Source organism: Oryza sativa, chromosome 10 (assembly GCF_034140825.1).
Source record: "Oryza sativa Japonica Group chromosome 10, ASM3414082v1".
In the NCBI taxonomy this organism is placed as follows: domain Eukaryota; kingdom Viridiplantae; phylum Streptophyta; class Magnoliopsida; order Poales; family Poaceae; genus Oryza; species Oryza sativa.
In genome coordinates, this window is record NC_089044.1 from 8595037 (window position 1) to 8610254 (window position 15218).

Consider the following 15218-nt stretch of genomic DNA (forward strand, 5'->3'; position numbering starts at 1 on the left):
CTAATATTGGCATTAATTGACAAAAGTTCGTCGCGCGAATCACGAAGTGAGTTTTTGCCACGAACGCACCCAATAGACTCCAATATGTCCAAAAATCATGTTTTGGTGCTTTTTCAACATTTTCATTCCGGTCGAAAACATCGCACCCGTGTGGGCCTATCTATGCTAAATGTTGGCACTTATTGACAAAAGTTCGTCGCGCGAATCACGAAGTGAGTTTTTGCCACGAACGCACCCAATACACTCCAATATGTCCAAAATTCATGTTTGGATGCTTTTTGAACTTATTCAATCCGGTCAAAAATATCGCACCCGTGGGGCTAAATATATGCCAATATTGGTATTAATTGACAAAAGTTCCCGCGCGAATCACGAAGTGAGTTTTTGCCACGAACGCACCCAATAGACTCCAATATGTCCAGAAATCACGTTTTGGCGCTTTTTGAACTTTTTCAATCCGGTCAAAAACATCGCACCCAGGGGGCTCAAGATATGCCAATATTGGCACTTATTGACAAAAGTTCGTCGCGCGAATCACGAAGTGAGTTTTTGCCACGAACGCACCCAATAACACTCCAATATGTCCAAAATTCATGTTTTGGCGCTTTTTGAACTTTTTCATTCCGGTCGAAAAGAACGCACCCGTGGGGCTAAATATATGCCAATATTGGCATTAATTGACAAAAGTACCCGCGCGAATCACGAAGTGAGTTTTTGCCACGAACGCACCCAATACACTCCAATATGTCCAGAAATCATGTTTTGGTGCTTTTTGAACTTTTTCATTCTGGTCAAAAACATCGCACCCGTGGAGGCTCAATATATGCCAATATTGGCATTAATTGACAAAAGTTCGTCGCGCGAATCACGAAGTGAGTTTTTGCCACGAACGCACCCAATAGACTCCAATATTTCCAAAAATCATGTTTTGGTGCTTTTTCAACATTTTCATTCCGGTCGAAAACATCGCACCCGTGTGGGCCTATATATGCTAAATATTGGCACTTATTGACAAAGGTTCGTCGCGCGAATCACGAAGTGAGTTTTTGCCACGAACGCACCCAATACACTCCAATATGTCCAAAATTCATGTTTGGATGCTTTTTGAACTTATTCAATCCGGTCAAAAATATCGCACCCGTGGGGTCTCAACATATGCAAATATTGGTATTAATTGACAAAAGTACCCGCGCGAATCACGAAGTGAGTTTTTGCCACGAACGCAGCCAATACACTCCAATATGTCCAAAATTCATGTTTTGGCGCTTTTTGAACTTTTTCACTCCGGTCAAAAACAACGCACCCGTGGGGCTAAATATATGCCAATATTGGCATTAATTGACAAAAGTACCCGCGCGAATCACGACGTGAGTTTTTGCCACGAACGCACCCAATACACTCCAATATGTCCAAAATTCATGTTTGGATGCTTTTTGAACTTATTCAATCCGGTCAAAAATATCGCACCCGTGGGGTCTCAACATATGCAAATATTGGTATTAATTGACAAAAGTACCCGCGCGAATCACGAAGTGAGTTTTTGCCACGAACGCAGCCAATACACTCCAATATGTCCAAAATTCTTGTTTTGGCGCTTTTTGAACTTTTTCATTCCGGTCAAAAACAACGCACCCGTGGGGCTAAATATATGCCAATATTGGTATTAATTGACAAAAGTTCCCGCGCGAATCACGAAGTGAGTTTTTGCCACGAACGCACCCAATAGACTCCAATATGTCCAGAAATCACGTTTTGGCGCTTTTTGAACTTTTTCAATCCGGTCAAAAACATCGCACCCGTGGGGCTAAATATATGCCAATATTGGCATTAATTGACAAAAGTACCCGCGCGAATCACGAAGTGAGTTTTTGCCACGAACGCACCCAATACACTCCAATATGTACAGAAATCATGTTTTGGTGCTTTTTGAACTTTTTCATTCCGGTCAAAAACATCGCACCCGTGGAGGCTCAATATATGCCAATATTGGCATTAATTGACAAAAGTTCGTCGCGCGAATCACGAAGTGAGTTTTTGCCACGAACGCACCCAATAGACTCCAATATGTCCAAAAATCATGTTTTGGTGCTTTTTCAACATTTTCATTCCGGTCGAAAACATCGCACCCGTGGGGCTCAATATATGCCAATATTGGCATTAATTGACAAAAGTACCCGCGCGAATCACGAAGTGAATTTTTGCCACGAACGAACCCAATACACTCCAATATGTCCAAAATTCATGTTTTTGTGTTTTTTGAACTTTTTCATTCCGGTCAAAAACATCGCACCCGTGGAGGCTCAATATATGCCAATATTGGCATTAATTGACAAAAGTTCGCCGCGCGAATCACGAAGTGAGTTTTTGCCACGAACGCACCCAATACACTCCAATATGTCCAAAATTTATGTTTTCGCGCTTTTTGAACTTTTTCATTCCGGTCAAAAACAACGCACCCGTGGGGCTAAATATATGCCAATATTGGCATTAATTGACAAAAGTACCCGTGCGAATCACGAAGTGAGTTTTTGCCACGAACGCACCCAATACACTCCAATATGTCCAGAAATCATGTTTTGTTGCTTTTTGAACTTTTTCATTCCGGTCAAAAACATCGCACCCGTGGAGGCTCAATATATGCCAATATTGGCATTAATTGACAAAAGTTCGTCGCGCGAATCACGAAGTGAGTTTTTGCCACGAACGCACCCAATAGACTCCAATATGTCCAAAAATCATGTTTTGGTGCTTTTTCAACATTTTCATTCCGGTCGAAAACATCGCACCCGTGTGGGCCTATATATGCTAAATATTGGCACTTATTGACAAAAGTTCGTCGCGCGAATCACGAAGTGAGTTTTTGCCACGAACGCACCCAATACACTCCAATATGTCCAAAATTCATGTTTGGATGCTTTTTGAACTTATTCAATCCGGTCAAAAATATCGCACCCGTGGGGTCTCAACATATGCAAATATTGGTATTAATTGACAAAAGTACCCGCGCGAATCACGAAGTGAGTTTTTGCCACGAACGCACCCAATACACTCCAATATGTCCAAAATTCATGTTTTGGCGCTTTTTGAACTTTTTCATTCCGGTCAAAAACAACGCACCCGTGGGGCTAAATATATGCCAATATTGGCATTAATTGACGAAAGTACCCGGGCGAATCACGAAGTGTGTTTTTGCCACGAACGCACCCAATACACTCCAATATGTCCAGAAATCATGTTTTGGTGCTTTTTGAACTTTTTCATTCCGGTCAAAAACATCGCACCCGTGGAGGCTCAATATATGCCAATATTGGCATTAATTGACAAAAGTTCGTCACGCGAATCACGAAGTGAGTTTTTGCTACGAACGCACCCAATAGACTCCAATATGTCCAAAAATCATGTTTTGGCGCTTTTTGAACTTTTTCATTCCGGTCAAAAACAACGCACCCGTGGGGCTAAATATATGCCAATATTGGCATTAATTGACAAAAGTACCCGCGCGAATCACGACGTGAGTTTTTGCCACGAACGCACCCAATACACTCCAATATGTCCAAAATTCATGTTTGGATGCTTTTTGAACTTATTCAATCCGGTCAAAAATATCGCACCCGTGGGGTCTCAACATATGCAAATATTGGTATTAATTGACAAAAGTACCCGCGCGAATCACGAAGTGAGTTTTTGCCACGAACGCACCCAATACACTCCAATATGTCCAAAATTCATGTTTTGGCGCTTTTTGAACTTTTTCATTCCGGTCAAAAACAACGCACCCGTGGGGCTAAATATATTCCAATATTGGCATTAATTGACAAAAGTACCCGGGCGAATCACGAAGTGAGTTTTTGCCACGAACGCACCCAATAGACTCCAATATGTCCAGAAATCATGTTTTGTTGCTTTTTGAACTTTTTCATTCCGGTCAAAAACATCGCACCCGTGGAGGCTCAATATATTCCAATATTGGCATTAATTGACAAAAGTTCGTCGCGCGAATCACGAAGTGAGTTTTTGCTACGAACGCACCCAATAGTCTCCAATATGTCCAAAAATCATGTTTTGGCGCTTTTTGAACTTTTTCATTCCGGTCAAAAACAACGCACCCGTGGGGCTAAATATATGCCAATATTGGCATTAATTGACAAAAGTACCCGCGCGAATCACGAAGTGAGTTTTTGCCACGAACGCACCCAATACACTCCAATATGTCCAGAAATCATGTTTTGGTGCTTTTTGAACTTTTTCATTCCGGTCAAAAACATCGCACCCGTGGAGGCTCAATATATGCCAATATTGGCATTAATTGACAGAAGTTCGTCGCGCGAATCACGAAGTGAGTTTTTGCCACGAACGCACCCAATAGACTCCAATATGTCCAAAAATCATGTTTTGGTGCTTTTTCAACATTTTCGTTCCGGTCAAAAACATCGCACCCGTGGAGGCTCAATATATGCCAATATTGGCATTAATTGACAAAAGTTCGTCGCGCGAATCACGAAGTGAGTTTTTGCTACGAACGCACCCAATAGACTCCAATATGTCCAAAAATCATGTTTTGGCGCTTTTTGAACTTTTTCATTCCGGTCAAAAACAACGCACCCGTGGGGCTAAATATATGCCAATATTGGCATTAATTGACAAAAGTACCCGTGCGAATCACGAAGTGAGTTTTTGCCACGAACGCACCCAATACACTCCAATATGTCCAGAAATCATGTTTTGTTGCTTTTTGAACTTTTTCATTCCGGTCAAAAACATCGCACCCGTGGAGGCTCAATATATGCCAATATTGGCATTAATTGACAAAAGTTCGTCGCGCGAATCACGAAGTGAGTTTTTGCTACGAACGCACCCAATAGACTCCAATATGTCCAAAAATCATGTTTTGGCGCTTTTTGAACTTTTTCAATCCGGTCAAAAACATCGCACCCGTGGGGGCTTAATATATGCCAATATTGGCACTAATTGACAAAAGTTCGCCGCGCGAATCACGAAGTGAGTTTTTGCCACGAACGCACCTAATACACTCCAATGTGTCCAAAAATCACGTTTTGGTGCTTGTTGAACTTTTTCATTCCGGTCAAAAACATCGCACCCGTGGGGGCTCAAGATATGCCAATATTGGCACTAATTGATAAAAGTTCGCAGCGCGAATCACGAAGTGAGTTTTTGCTACGAATGCATCCAATACACTCCAATATGTCCAAAAATCATGTTTTGGTGCCTTTTTAATGTTTTCAATCCGGTCAAAAACATCGCACCCATGGGGGCTCAATATATGGCACTAATGATATTAATTGACAAAAGTTCACCGCGCGAATAACAAATGGAGTTTTCGCCACGAACGCACCTAATACACTCCAATGTGTCCAAAAATCATGTTTTGGTGCTTTTTGAACTTTTTCATTCCGGTTAAAAACATCGCACCCGTGGGGGCTCAATATATGCCAATATTGGCACTAATTGACAAAAGTTCGCTGCGCGAATCACGGAGTGAGTTTTTGCCCCGAACGCACCCAATACACTCCAATATGTCCAAAAATCATATTTTGGTGCTTTTTGAACTTTTTCAATCCGGTCAAAAACATCGCACCCGTGGGGGCTTAATATATGCCAATATTGGCACTAATTGACAAAAGTTCGCCGCGCGAATCACGAAGTGAGTTTTTGCCACGAACGCACCTAATACACTCCAATGTGTCCAAAAATCACGTTTTGGTGCTTGTTGAACTTTTTCATTCCGGTCAAAAACATCGCACCCGTGGGGGCTCAAGATATGCCAATATTGGCACTAATTGATAAAAGTTCGCAGCGCGAATCACGAAGTGAGTTTTTGCTACGAATGCATCCAATACACTCCAATATGTCCAAAAATCATGTTTTGGTGCCTTTTTAATGTTTTCAATCCGGTCAAAAACATCGCACCCATGGGGGCTCAATATATGGCACTAATGATATTAATTGACAAAAGTTCACCGCGCGAATAACAAATGGAGTTTTCGCCACGAACGCACCTAATACACTCCAATGTGTCCAAAAATCATGTTTTGGTGCTTGTTTAACTTTTTCATTCCGGTCAAAAACATCGCACCCATGGGGGCTCAATATATGCCAATATTGGCACTAATTGACAAAAGTTCGCTGCGCGAATCACGGAGTGAGTTTTTGCCACGAACGCACCCAATACACTCCAATATGTCCAAAAATCATGTTTTGGTGCCTTTTTAACTTTTTCAATCCGGTCAAAAACATCTCACCCGTGGGGGCTCAACATATGCCAATATTGGCATTAATTGACAAAAGTTCGGCAATGTTTTTGCTATGAACGCACCCAATACACTCCAATGTGTCCAAAAATCATGTTTTGGTGCTTTTTGAACTTTTTCAATCCGGTCAAAAACATCGCACCCGTGGGGGCTCAATATATGCCAATATTGATATTAGTTGACAAAAGTTCGCCGCGCGAATAACAAATTTAGTTTTCGCCACGAACGCACCTAATACACTCCAATGTGTCCAAAAATCATGTTTTGGTGCCTTTTTAATGTTTTCAATCCGGTCAAAAACATCGCACCCATGGGGGCTCAATATATGGCACTAATGATATTAATTGACAAAAGTTCACCGCGCGAATAACAAATGGAGTTTTCGCCACGAACGCACCTAATACACTCCAATGTGTCCAAAAATCATGTTTTGGTGCTTTTTGAACTTTTTCATTCCGGTTAAAAACATCGCACCCGTGGGGGCTCAATATATGCCAATGTCGGCATTAATTGACAAAAGTTCGCCGCGCGAATCTCGAAGTGACTTTTTGCCACGAACGCACCCAATACACTCCAATAAGTCCAAAAATCATGTTTTGGTGCTTTTTGAACTTTTTCAATCCGGTCAAAAACATCGCACCCGTGGGGGCTCAATATATACCAATATTGGGATAAATTCACAAAAGTTCATCGCGCGAATCACGAATTGAGTTTTTGCCACGAACGCACCCAGTACACTCCAATATGTCCAAAAATCATGTTTTGGTGCTTTTTGAACTTTCTCAATCCGGCCAAAAAACATCGCACCCATGTGGGGCCAATATACGCTAATATTGGTACTAATTGACAAAAGTTCGCCGCACGAATCACGAAGTGAGTTTTTGCCACGAACGCACCCAATACACTCCAATATGTCCAAAAATCATGTTTTGGTGCTTTTTGAACTTTTTCAATCCGGTCAAAAACATCGCACCCGTGGGGCTCAATATATGCCAATATTGGCACTAATTGACAAAAGTTCGCCGCGCGAATCACGAAGTGAGTTTTTGCCACGAACGCACACAATACACTCCAATATGTCCAAAAATCATGTTTTGGTCTTTTTGAAGTTTTTCATTCCGGTCAAAAACATCGCACCCGTGGGGCTCAATATATGCCAATATTGGCACTGATTGACAAAAGTTCGCCGCGCGAATCACGAAGTGAGTTTTTGCCACGAACGCACCCAATACACTCCAACATGTCCAAAAATCATGTTTTGATGCTTTTTGAACTTTTTCATTCTGGTCAAAAAAACATCGCACCCGTGGGGGCTCAACATATGCCAATATTGGCAGTAATTGACCAAAGTTTGTCGCGTGAATCACAAAGTCAGTTTTTGCCACAAACGCAACCAATACACTCCAATATGTCTTAAAATCATGTTTTGGTCTTATTGAACTTTTTCATTCCGGTCAAAAACATCGCACCCGTGGGGCTCAATATATGCCAATATTGGCACTAATTGACAACAGTTCGCCGCGCGAATCACGAAGTGAGTTTTTGCCACGAACGCACCCAATACACTCTAACATGTCCAAAAATCATGTTTTGATGCTTTTTGAACTTTTTTATTCTGGTCAAAAAACATCGCACCCGTGGGGGCTCAACATATGCCAATATTAGCAGTAATTGACCAAAGTTCGTCGCGTGAATCACAAAGTCAGTTTTTGCCACAAACGCAACCAATACACTCCAATATGTCTTAAAATCATGTTTTGGTCTTATTGAACTTTTTCATTCCGGTCAAAAACATCGCACCCGTGGCGCTCAATATATGCCAATATTGGCACTAATTGACAAAAGTTCGCCGCGCGAATCACGAAGTGAGTTTTTGCCACGAACGCACCCAATACACTCCAACATGTCCAAAAATCATGTTTTGATGCTTTTTGAACTTTTTTATTCTGGTCAAAAAACATCGCACCCGTGGGGGCTCAACATATGCCAATATTGGCAGTAATTGACCAAAGTTCGTCGCGCGAATCACGAAGTGAGTTTTTGCCACGAACGCACCTAATACACTCCAATGTGTCCAAAAATCACGTTTTGGTGCTTGTTGAACTTTTTCATTCCGGTCAAAAACATCGCACCCGTGGGGGCTCAAGACATGCCAATGTTGGCACTAATTGATAAAAGTTCGCAGCGCGAATCACGAAGTGAGTTTTTGCTACGAATGCATCCAATACACTCCAATATGTCCAAAAATCATGTTTTGGTGCCTTTTTAATGTTTTCAATCCGGTCAAAAACATCGCACCCATGGGGGCTCAATATATGGCACTAATGATATTAATTGACAAAAGTTCACCGCGCGAATAAAAAATGGAGTTTTCGCCACGAACGCACCTAATACACTCGAATGTGTCCAAAAATCATGTTTTGGTGCTTTTTGAACTTTTTCATTCTGGTCAAAAACATCGCACCCGTGGGAGCTCAATATATGCCAATATTGGCACTAATTGACAAAAGTTCGCCGCGCGAATAACAAATGGAGTTTTCGCCACGAACGCACCTAATACACTCCAATGTGTCCAAAAATCATGTTTTGGTGCTTTTTGAACTTTTTCATTCTGGTCAAAAACATCGCACCCGTGGGGGCTCAATATATGCCAATATTGGCACTAATTGACAAAAGTTCGCCGCGCGAATAACAAATGGAGTTTTCGCCACGAACGCACCTAATACACTCCAATGTGTCCAAAAATCATGTTTTGGTGCTTTTTGAACTTTTTCAATCCGGTCAAAAACATCGCACCCGTGGGGGCTCAATATATGCCAATGTCGGCATTAATTGACAAAAGTTCGCCGCGCGAATCTCGAAGTGACTTTTTGCCACGAACGCACCCAATACACTCCAATAAGTCCAAAAATCATGTTTTGGTGCTTTTTGAACTTTTTCAATCCGGTCAAAAACATCGCACCCGTGGGGGCTCAATATATACCAATATTGGGATAAATTCACAAAAGTTCATCGCGCGAATCACGAATTGAGTTTTTGCCACGAACGCACCCAATACACTCCAATATGTCCAAAAATCATGTTTTGGTCCTTTTTGAACTTTCTCAATCCGGCCAAAAAACATCGCACCCATGTGGGGCCAATATACGCTAATATTGGTACTAATTGACAAAAGTTCGCCGCACGAATCACGAAGTGAGTTTTTGCCACGAACGCACCCAATACACTCCAATATGTCCAAAAATCATGTTTTGGTCTTTTTGAAGTTTTTCATTCCGGTCAAAAACATCGCACCCGTGGGGCTCAATATATGCCAATATTGGCACTAATTGACAAAAGTTCGCCGCGCGAATCACGAAGTGAGTTTTTGCCACGAACGCACCCAATACACTCCAACATGTCCAAAAATCATGTTTTGATGCTTTTTGAACTTTTTTATTCTGGTCAAAAAACATCGCACCCGTGGGGGCTCAACATATGCCAATATTGGCAGTAATTGACCAAAGTTCGTCGCGTGAATCACAAAGTCAGTTTTTGCCACAAATGCAACCGATACACTCCAATATGTCTTAAAATCATGTTTTGGTCTTATTGAACTTTTTCATTCCGGTCAAAAACATCGCACCCGTGGGGCTCAATATATGCCAATATTGGCACTAATTGACAAAAGTTCGCCGCGCGAATCACGAAGTGAGTTTTTGCCACGAACGCACCCAATACACTCCAACATGTCCAAAAATCATGTTTTGATGCTTTTTGAACTTTTTTATTCTGGTCAAAAAACATCGCACCCGTGGGGGCTCAACATATGCCAATATTGGCAGTAATTGACCAAAGTTCGTCGCGCGAATCACGAAGTGAGTTTTTGCCACGAACGCACCTAATACACTCCAATGTGTCCAAAAATCACGTTTTGGTGCTTGTTGAACTTTTTCATTCCGGTCAAAAACATCGCACCCGTGGGGGCTCAAGATATGCCAATGTTGGCACTAATTGATAAAAGTTCGCAGCGCGAATCACGAAGTGAGTTTTTGCTACGAATGCATCCAATACACTCCAATATGTCCAAAAATCATGTTTTGGTGCCTTTTTAACGTTTTCAATCCGGTCAAAAACAACGCACCCGTGGGGGCTCAATATATGGCAATATTGATATTAATTGACAAAAGTTCGCCGCGCGAATAACAGATGGAGTTTTCGCCACGAACCACCAAATACACTACAATGTGTCCAAAAATCATATTTTGGTGCTTTTTGAACTTTTTCAATCCGGTCAAAAACATCGCACCCGTGGGGGCTCAATATATGCCAATATTGGCACTAATTGACAAAAGTTCGCCGCGCGAATAACAAATGGAGTTTTCGCCACGAACGCACCGAATACACTCCAATGTGTCCAAAAATCATGTTTTGGTGCTTTTTGAACTTTTTCAATCCGGTCAAAAACATCGCACCCGTGGGGCCTCAACATATGCCAATATTGATATTAATTGACAAAAGTTCGCCGCGCGAATAACAAATTGAATTTTCGCCACGAACGCACCCAATACACTCCAATGTGTCCAAAAATCATGTTTTGGTGCCTTTTTAACGTTTTCAATCCGGTCAAAAACATCGCACCCGTGGGGGCTCAATATATGGCAATATTGATATTAATTGACAAAAGTTCGCTGCGCGAATAAAAAATGGAGTTTTCGCCACGAACGCACCTAATACACTCGAATGTGTCCAAAAATCATGTTTTGGTGCTTTTTGAACTTTTTCATTCTGGTCAAAAACATCGCACCCGTGGGGGCTCAACATATGCCAATATTAGCAGTAATTGACCAAAGTTCGTCGCGTGAATCACAAAGTCAGTTTTTGCCACAAACGCAACCAATACACTCCAATATGTCTTAAAATCATGTTTTGGTCTTATTGAACTTTTTCATTCCGGTCAAAAACATCGCACCCGTGGGGCTCAATATATGCCAATATTGGCACTAATTGACAAAAGTTCGCCGCGCGAATCACGAAGTGAGTTTTTGCCACGAACGCACCCAATACACTCCAACATGTCCAAAAATCATGTTTTGATGCTTTTTGAACTTTTTTATTCTGGTCAAAAAACATCGCACCCGTGGGGGCTCAACATATGCCAATATTGGCAGTAATTGACCAAAGTTCGTCGCGCGAATCACGAAGTGAGTTTTTGCCACGAACGCACCTAATACACTCCAATGTGTCCAAAAATCACGTTTTGGTGCTTGTTGAACTTTTTCATTCCGGTCAAAAACATCGCACCCGTGGGGGCTCAAGACATGCCAATGTTGGCACTAATTGATAAAAGTTCGCAGCGCGAATCACGAAGTGAGTTTTTGCTACGAATGCATCCAATACACTCCAATATGTCCAAAAATCATGTTTTGGTGCCTTTTTAATGTTTTCAATCCGGTCAAAAACATCGCACCCATGGGGGCTCAATATATGGCACTAATGATATTAATTGACAAAAGTTCACCGCGCGAATAAAAAATGGAGTTTTCGCCACGAACGCACCTAATACACTCGAATGTGTCCAAAAATCATGTTTTGGTGCTTTTTGAACTTTTTCATTCTGGTCAAAAACATCGCACCCGTGGGAGCTCAATATATGCCAATATTGGCACTAATTGACAAAAGTTCGCCGCGCGAATAACAAATGGAGTTTTCGCCACGAACGCACCTAATACACTCCAATGTGTCCAAAAATCATGTTTTGGTGCTTTTTGAACTTTTTCATTCTGGTCAAAAACATCGCACCCGTGGGGGCTCAATATATGCCAATATTGGCACTAATTGACAAAAGTTCGCCGCGCGAATAACAAATGGAGTTTTCGCCACGAACGCACCTAATACACTCCAATGTGTCCAAAAATCATGTTTTGGTGCTTTTTGAACTTTTTCAATCCGGTCAAAAACATCGCACCCGTGGGGGCTCAATATATGCCAATGTCGGCATTAATTGACAAAAGTTCGCCGCGCGAATCTCGAAGTGACTTTTTGCCACGAACGCACCCAATACACTCCAATAAGTCCAAAAATCATGTTTTGGTGCTTTTTGAACTTTTTCAATCCGGTCAAAAACATCGCACCCGTGGGGGCTCAATATATACCAATATTGGGATAAATTCACAAAAGTTCATCGCGCGAATCACGAATTGAGTTTTTGCCACGAACGCACCCAATACACTCCAATATGTCCAAAAATCATGTTTTGGTCCTTTTTGAACTTTCTCAATCCGGCCAAAAAACATCGCACCCATGTGGGGCCAATATACGCTAATATTGGTACTAATTGACAAAAGTTCGCCGCACGAATCACGAAGTGAGTTTTTGCCACGAACGCACCCAATACACTCCAATATGTCCAAAAATCATGTTTTGGTCTTTTTGAAGTTTTTCATTCCGGTCAAAAACATCGCACCCGTGGGGCTCAATATATGCCAATATTGGCACTAATTGACAAAAGTTCGCCGCGCGAATCACGAAGTGAGTTTTTGCCACGAACGCACCCAATACACTCCAACATGTCCAAAAATCATGTTTTGATGCTTTTTGAACTTTTTTATTCTGGTCAAAAAACATCGCACCCGTGGGGGCTCAACATATGCCAATATTGGCAGTAATTGACCAAAGTTCGTCGCGTGAATCACAAAGTCAGTTTTTGCCACAAATGCAACCGATACACTCCAATATGTCTTAAAATCATGTTTTGGTCTTATTGAACTTTTTCATTCCGGTCAAAAACATCGCACCCGTGGGGCTCAATATATGCCAATATTGGCACTAATTGACAAAAGTTCGCCGCGCGAATCACGAAGTGAGTTTTTGCCACGAACGCACCCAATACACTCCAACATGTCCAAAAATCATGTTTTGATGCTTTTTGAACTTTTTTATTCTGGTCAAAAAACATCGCACCCGTGGGGGCTCAACATATGCCAATATTGGCAGTAATTGACCAAAGTTCGTCGCGCGAATCACGAAGTGAGTTTTTGCCACGAACGCACCTAATACACTCCAATGTGTCCAAAAATCACGTTTTGGTGCTTGTTGAACTTTTTCATTCCGGTCAAAAACATCGCACCCGTGGGGGCTCAAGATATGCCAATGTTGGCACTAATTGATAAAAGTTCGCAGCGCGAATCACGAAGTGAGTTTTTGCTACGAATGCATCCAATACACTCCAATATGTCCAAAAATCATGTTTTGGTGCCTTTTTAACGTTTTCAATCCGGTCAAAAACAACGCACCCGTGGGGGCTCAATATATGGCAATATTGATATTAATTGACAAAAGTTCGCCGCGCGAATAACAGATGGAGTTTTCGCCACGAACCACCAAATACACTACAATGTGTCCAAAAATCATATTTTGGTGCTTTTTGAACTTTTTCAATCCGGTCAAAAACATCGCACCCGTGGGGGCTCAATATATGCCAATATTGGCACTAATTGACAAAAGTTCGCCGCGCGAATAACAAATGGAGTTTTCGCCACGAACGCACCGAATACACTCCAATGTGTCCAAAAATCATGTTTTGGTGCTTTTTGAACTTTTTCAATCCGGTCAAAAACATCGCACCCGTGGGGCCTCAACATATGCCAATATTGATATTAATTGACAAAAGTTCGCCGCGCGAATAACAAATTGAATTTTCGCCACGAACGCACCCAATACACTCCAATGTGTCCAAAAATCATGTTTTGGTGCCTTTTTAACGTTTTCAATCCGGTCAAAAACATCGCACCCGTGGGGGCTCAATATATGGCAATATTGATATTAATTGACAAAAGTTCGCTGCGCGAATAAAAAATGGAGTTTTCGCCACGAACGCACCTAATACACTCGAATGTGTCCAAAAATCATGTTTTGGTGCTTTTTGAACTTTTTCATTCTGGTCAAAAACATCGCACCCGTGGGGGCTCAATATATGCCAATATTGGCACTAATTGACAAAAGTTCGCCGCGCGAATAACAAATGGAGTTTTCGCCACGAACGCACCTAATACACTCCAATGTGTCCAAAAATCATGTTTTGGTGCTTTTTGAACTTTTTCATTCCGGTCAAAAACATCGCACCCGTGGGGGCTCAATATATGCCAATATTGGCACTAATTGACAAAAGTTCGCCGCGCGAATAACAAATGGAGTTTTCGCCACGAACGCACCTAATACACTCCAATGTGTCCAAAAATCATGTTTTGGTGCTTTTTGAACTTTTTCAATCCGGTCAAAAACATCGCACCCGTGGGGCCTCAACATATGCCAATATTGATATTAATTGACAAAAGTTCGCCGCGCGAATAACAAATTGAATTTTCGCCACAAACGCACCCAATACACTCTAATGTGTCCAAAAATCATGTTTTGGTGCCTTTTTAACGTTTTCAATCCGGTCAAAAACATCGCACCCGTGGGGGCTCAATATATGGCAATATTGATATTAATTGACAAAAGTTCGCCGCGCGAATAACAAATGGAGTTTTCGCCACGAACCACCTAATACACTACAATGTATCCAAAAATCATATTTTGGTGCTTTTTGAACTTTTTCAATCCGGTCAAAAACATCGCACCCGTGGGGGCTCAATATATGCCAATATTGGCACTAATTGACAAAAGTTCGCCGCGCGAATAACAAATCGAGTTTTCGCCACGAACGCACCTAATACACTCCAATGTGTCCAAAAATCATGTTTTGGTGCTTTTTGAACTTTTTCAATCCGGTCAAAAACATCGCACCCGTGGGGCCTTAACATATGCCAATATTGATATTAATTGACAAAAGTTCGCCGCGCGAATAACAAATTGAATTTTCGCCACGAACGCACCCAATACACTCCAATGTGTCCAAAAATCATGTTTTGGTGCCTTTTTAACGTTTTCAATCCGGTCAAAAACATCGCACCCGTGGGGGCTCAATAT